The sequence below is a fragment of the Gossypium raimondii genome, chromosome 13 (genome assembly GCF_025698545.1).
Source record: "Gossypium raimondii isolate GPD5lz chromosome 13, ASM2569854v1, whole genome shotgun sequence".
NCBI lineage: Eukaryota > Viridiplantae > Streptophyta > Magnoliopsida > Malvales > Malvaceae > Gossypium > Gossypium raimondii.
This window is the reverse complement of record NC_068577.1, coordinates 3,776,922-3,783,554: the sequence shown is the minus strand read 5'-3', so window position 1 is coordinate 3,783,554 and position 6,633 is coordinate 3,776,922. Positions and strand designations below refer to the sequence as shown.

General features: G+C 29.9%; 1 pseudogene; it reads right to left on the bottom strand.

The window, feature by feature from the left end:
- Positions 1-491: 491 nt before the first annotated feature.
- On the bottom strand, positions 492-5,235 carry LOC105781302 (metal transporter Nramp5-like; annotated as a pseudogene).
- Between the last annotated feature and the right edge of the window lie 1,398 nt (positions 5,236-6,633).

Below are 6,633 nucleotides of genomic sequence, written 5' to 3'. Positions count from 1 at the left end.
ACTTTTTATTTATCGACTTCATTTCACTTCTTATTTTGTTTGATCTATGTTTTTTCTTTTAATTTTTTTTGAATTTCATTTTATCCTTAATGTTGAAATTTTTTTTTTTTTTTTTTTTGAAAGATAACTTTCATCACTTGTTCAAATCATAACCATTCATTTATTAATTTATAGTTTCTATTGCTAAACATAAATTAGTAAATGAATCGTTATGGGTTTTGGACAAGTGATGAAGAGTTCATCTTTATTCATTAACTTAAACTACAAACAACAAGAACACAACAAAGCATTATGACATGTTTTTGGACAAGCCTAAAATCTTAGCTCATAAAGGTTACAAATGAAGGTAGTTTCAAAACTGGGAAAAAAAACAAAAGAAGGGAATCCAACCCAAGATTCATATTTTAACTTCAAAGAACATAATAGTATTTTTTTTAAGCTTGAATTGAGAGATCAAAACTACCTAATATGACAATATCATTGCATTCAAATCAAACAACTTGGGTATCTGCTGCTTCATTTGTTTGGGGCTCCACATATGTAACAACAATGTCTTTTCTGCATGTTAGAAATGTGATTGCAATAATGTAAATCGCCATTAAATGAAGCACAATGATTCTAATGAATACATTCCCTAATTTTGGTACATCATTGTGAACCAACCAGTCTACAAACGTTGTTATTAAATAATACACGTTGATGCTAATGATTCCAATGCTTAAAATCCATGAAATCACAATTACCTGTGATGCGATAAAGATATAATTATCAGCTAAGAACATAAATAGGCAAAAAATAAAAGAAAGTAATTGAGAGAAATAACCGTAAAAGTACCATAGAGACTTCTATATTAGGAGTCAGATTGTATTTTGTCTCATCAAAGAGTTGGTCCCTTTTTGTTAAAAATTTAATCCATTTTTTCTATTAAAAATTGGCATGGCTAACGAAATAACCTGATAATGACACGTGGCTGGTCATGTGTAACTCATACTGACATATATGGACCAATTTTTAACAGTAGAAATGGATGAAAATTTTAACAAAATAAAATTTTGCTCTTTGATCTAATATATAGAGACTAATTCACTGATTTTTTAGTAGATAAGGAAAATACAATCTGACTCTTAATATAGAGACCTCTATTGTACTTTTACCAAAAAATAACTCACAATTGCGGTGTTCTTGTAGGGTCCCATATTGGTTGAGCTGCTACTAAATTTAAGGAGTGGGATTAGAGCAAATGGTAGCTCAAATGAAAGAATCATCTACAAAATCCATTATTAAATTTACAAGTAGTTTTAGCTTAAAATATATATATTGATAAAATAATTCGTTGATGAACTCAAAAAGTAAAAGTGCTCATGCGTTGGGCTTATGCAAGGCATTTAGACTATTTTTTTGAGTTCGGTCCGAAAAATAGATTTTTTTTTGCCTAAGTCCAACCTGATTTAAGAAAAGTAAACTCGGGTCCGATCAGCCAATCCATATTTGATTTTTTAGATTAATTTTTATTTAAAATTAAATATTTGAAAATATAATACACCAAATGCATTAAAAAATGCTAAAATAAAATTTTCTAACACATTAAAAAGTATTTATATTAAAAAATATCATCATAAATATAATGAATGTTTTATTATATTAAAAAGACAAATAAATATAATAAATTTTATATTTTGGGTTGAATTATTTAGGTGAGTAAGTCTCTTTTATGTCATGGGCAATAGGTTTAATTGTTATCAGATTAATTATTTAATATAAATATATATAATTATTATTTATCATATATAATTAATATAATATCATTTTATAACATAATATTCGGACCGGGCCAAGCTCGGGCCAAAAAATCTTGTCCAAGGCTCGACCTATATAGAAAATGGGCCTTAAATTTTAACCAAGTCCATTTTTTGGTCCTCGTATTTTGTCAAAACCCTCATATTTTTCAGGCAGGCCTTCGGACCTAAGCAGGTGACCCAGCCCATGAGCAGGTTTACCATGAATTTAACAAGTTCGGATTCGAATCCGTTATTTATAATCCTTTTGTTATTCTGGGTTAGCGATATGCTTTGTAAAAAAAAATCGATCTTAGATATATTCTAACCGATGCAATGATGATTAGTCAAATGGCCCCTTGAGATCCACCAATGATGGACACAATGAGACTAGGTGTAATGGCAATGCACCTAGTCATTATATTCCTCACCCATTTCTTCATATGAAGATTCAAGAAACCCTGAAAAGAAACAAACATCATATGATAAAGTAAATTATTTTTCATTAGATTAATGATTAATTAACACAACATTTAAAAAAAGGTTTAATTTGCAAAACCTGCATGATAAATTGTCCTACATAAGTCCCTGTAATGGTAAAGCTTTTCCCTGATGCTAAAAGGGAAACGACATAAAGGGCTTTGCTAGATTTCCCCAACACATTCTGCAATATTGGCCAGAACACAGTTTCTTACCTTCAATTTTGGTTTGCCAATGAAAAGCTTTAGTATGTTTAATTAGTAATTTCGGACCTGGAGAAGAAAAGAAGCTGAGTTGAGAATAAGATCGTTGCAACATTTCTAGTTAGCACTGGAAATATTATCAGCTATGCAGATCGTGACGAACACCGAGACAACCGCCACGTTGATTAAAAACGCCACAAACAAGGCGATGCCACTCTTTATTAGAAAATATCTACAGGCATCCTGACCAAATCAATGAAAGCTACCATAAATTAGCATGTACTAACAAACTAGAACTATATCATTACACTTTCAATGATGATATTGTTACTTTGTCTTACATTAACACCTCGAACATAGTTTGGTACTTTTCTGCTGAGCACCAGAGCTGAGTGAAGGAAGATATTGTGCCTGTAATTCACACCATTTTTTTGTAGTTAGAATCAATTAAGAGCTTTATTGAAATGTGATTCGATGAGATTTGATCCTACTCTTATAAAGTCAGGTTTAGAAGATTTTATGAGAGTTTATTAGTGGCTCATGTGAAGTGCACATGAAAATCTTCTAAGGAACCTTTCTATGGGCAAGATTTTCAAAAGGAATTATATAACAATATATGTAGGGGTGAGCAAAACTCGATTCAATTTGGAAACAAAATTGAATTTCGAATTAATCGAATCGAGTTATTCGAGTCAACTCAAATAACTAATTCGAGTTTCAAGTTCAAGTCGACTTGAATTTTACAATTCGAATAATTCAAACAACAAATTGGTATAAATACTCTTTTGGTCCCTATCAATTTTGAAAATGAACAAATTGATATCTCTTTCAACAAAAATTAAAAAAAATTCAAAATATTTATAAAAATTTTAAAAGTAAAGTAGAAAGTGATTGATGTTATAATGTTCATCTTACAGCATAACAAGAGGACCCAAGAGGGCAATGGCATCGCCGGTGGCTCCTTGGCCATTAAGTTTTGGAACAAAAATGCATTTAACCACACCTGATGCTGGTGGCTTTACGTAACTCATTTCCCTAAAGAAACATCCCGCCATTACAAACACCAGCACCGCTATCAACATTTCCAGCTTCCTCACCTTTTCATTATATACGTCATATTCAACAAAACAAGACCATTAGCAAATATTAACCTTCTCTAATTTAACATTTACATAAACAGACACAAATTAATTACCCCATATCTCTGCAGGCCAAGGAGGAGAAGAGTGCTTAAACCCGTCAATAAAACTCCAACCCATACTGGGATGTTAAACAATATATTCAATCCAAAGGCTGTACCAATCACTACCATATATATATAAATGCATCATATATCTTGTTTTCAGTACTTGGTTTTTGAACTATTTACTCATGATGTAAATGATGACTTAAATAACAAGAAACCTTCAGGTCTATCATCAGCTATGACAACAATCTCTGCTAGTATCCATAAGCAATATTTCACCATTCTTGGGTACTCAGCCTTACACAATTCTAATAAGTGTTTGCCTGAAAAGTTAAATAAAGCTAAATTATAACAACAGTGTAACGGGCAATATCTAGATAAAATAAATATGTATAGTTTTAAACATTATATGTGTATTTATTCAAAAACTTTTGGAAATAAAGGCAATATTCCGTGTTTAGAGCTTCGAGAAATTGTACCCTAACTCACGGGGTTTCGATTATCTCGTCGAACTCAAATAACCAAATATCTTTTTAAAATTAAAATAATAAGATTTAAAAATAAAAAAATAAAGGCAAGCTCATTCTCAAAGGTTCAAGGTATTGTGTCCTAACTTACGGGACGTGATATTTTGCTACTTCGGGACGAGGAAGTCTTAAACGCACGTTTTGATTTATCCAAGCGATTTTAACTAAAAATAACATTAATAAAGAGGGATCGTATTTTAAATTCTTTTCGAATTTTTAATTTTCGACATTAAGACATTAATTAATCAATTAGGTACCAATTTTGGGCGTTACGAGGGTGCTAATCCTTCTTCATACGTAACCGATTCTCGAACCCGTTTTTCCGAATTTTGTAGACCAAAATTGTTGTTTTAATAAATTAAATCGTTACAAGGTGACCCGATCACACCTCATAAAAATGATCGGTGGCGACTCCCTTTTTTGTTTTTTAAATAAAAAGTCGACCTTTCACAAAAATATGGTTTCGACAATCAGAAATGGAGATTTTATTAATTATTAGTATAAAATATGTATATAATTAATTACCAGTGCTGACTCCAAGATTTGCAGCAAGAGATTGGATTATGAGAGCAAAGACTAATTCGATCAAAACTACCCACAGCAGCTGAAGATTGCAAAGGTTTCATGCTGTTGCATGTAATAATATTATAAACATAAAGGCTTTATCTTGAACTTAAGTATTACCTCATATCCATGGCTGGCTCCTGCTTGTAAATCAGTTTCCACTGTGACATGACGTCAATCAGATTATGCTCAAATAAGAAAACATTAAAATCAAAGGAGAAAGAGTGGCAATGGCTTACAGTTTCCAGGATCAAGATAAGCTAATGAAACAAGGAAACCAATGACAAAAAATTTCTCCATCTAGGTTTCTGAAAAAAAAATCCCATAGAAACATCAATCACAAACCAAATAAACAGCCTCTCTTTGTTGTTATTGGACGAGGATTCTGGGGGGGGGGTGTCGGGCTCCACGTTGAGAGCAGCTATGGGGTTGCTTCCTCTACCAATTGATCAAGGAATTACTGCAACATCACCTCCTTGCTGTTCCTGCAAACTTTCCATATCTCTCTTTTCTTTTTAAGTTCACTAATTATTGTATAGTTGCTATGAGACACATGTTGAAGAAACTGAAACACTGCATTTATAGTGCAATATGTACCAACTTATCCAATATTTGACTACCAAAGAGCAAAAGTTGGTTGTTGATTGTTTCAATAAATTTGCGATTCATGTGTGGTAGACCTATTCAATAAACCATTGTTATCCCCTGTAACAGATTGACCTCTGAAAAACAAAATCTTATACCTAAAAGACTACAACCTCGGAGCAAGTTGTTTGGAAGATCATTTTAGGACAACTTCATAGAAACCAAAATTTTATATAAAGTATTATGAATTAAGAAAAAAATTGTAGCTAAGTATTTGTTGAATGTGACCGAATTTTTTTATTGTTGTTAAGATGAATCAAGTCTTTTATGGGAATTTAAAAATTTGCTTGTTGTCTTTCCTGTTAGATGATGATACTATCATAGTTGAAACTGAGTAGAAATCTTAATTTGTGGAGAAAACTTAGGGGGAGAGGGAGAGGAATGAGGTGGGGGATTTTTATTTTATTTAATATTAATATTAATATTAATATTAATATAAAAATTTAAATTTATTATTATATTTTGAAAATATTTATTTATTTTTATATATTTTAAAATTTTTATATATTAATATTTTTTGTCAACAATATTATTTTTATTCATATATATTTTAAATTTATTATTATATTTTTGAAAAATATTTATGTATTTTTATATATTTCTTTGAATTTTTTAAAATTAGTACCATCAAATTGAGAATATTTGTAAATTTTGAGGGTTAATTTTTAAAATTATGATTAAATTGATATAATATGTAAAAGTTGAGGGTCAAACTTGTTATTATATCGATTTTTTAACTGTCACATCAACTTGCTATTTGTGATTTTAATAAGAGTGATCAAAATAATCGAACTATATAACGTGAGTGTTTAAATTATAAACTTTTTTTTATTTTAGGTGCCTAAAATGATTTTTTTTTACAACTGAGTGACTATAGTAATTTATCCTTTAAATTATATAAATTAATCAAAGTAAAAGTTGTTATGCATTGCACAAGTCAATTAGTTGTTTAACAAGGTTGTATAATTTTTAATTTTATTTTATTTTGGACCTCTTGCAATGAAAGATACTGATTGGATAAACACCATGAATATTTATTCATATTGGATAAGATTATGTATTTACTTTTTAATTGTATTTGAATATTTATCTAATTAAGGTTTTGAAAATAATGTTTTTTGGGACACCAGTACAGTTGAGCTTAGCTCCACATACATTTTGAAATTTCATTTTGGATTTTATTTTAGGTATATTATTTATGTTTTTATTAATTTGGTCCTTATTCTTTGAGTTAAATTTGGTTATTAATATTT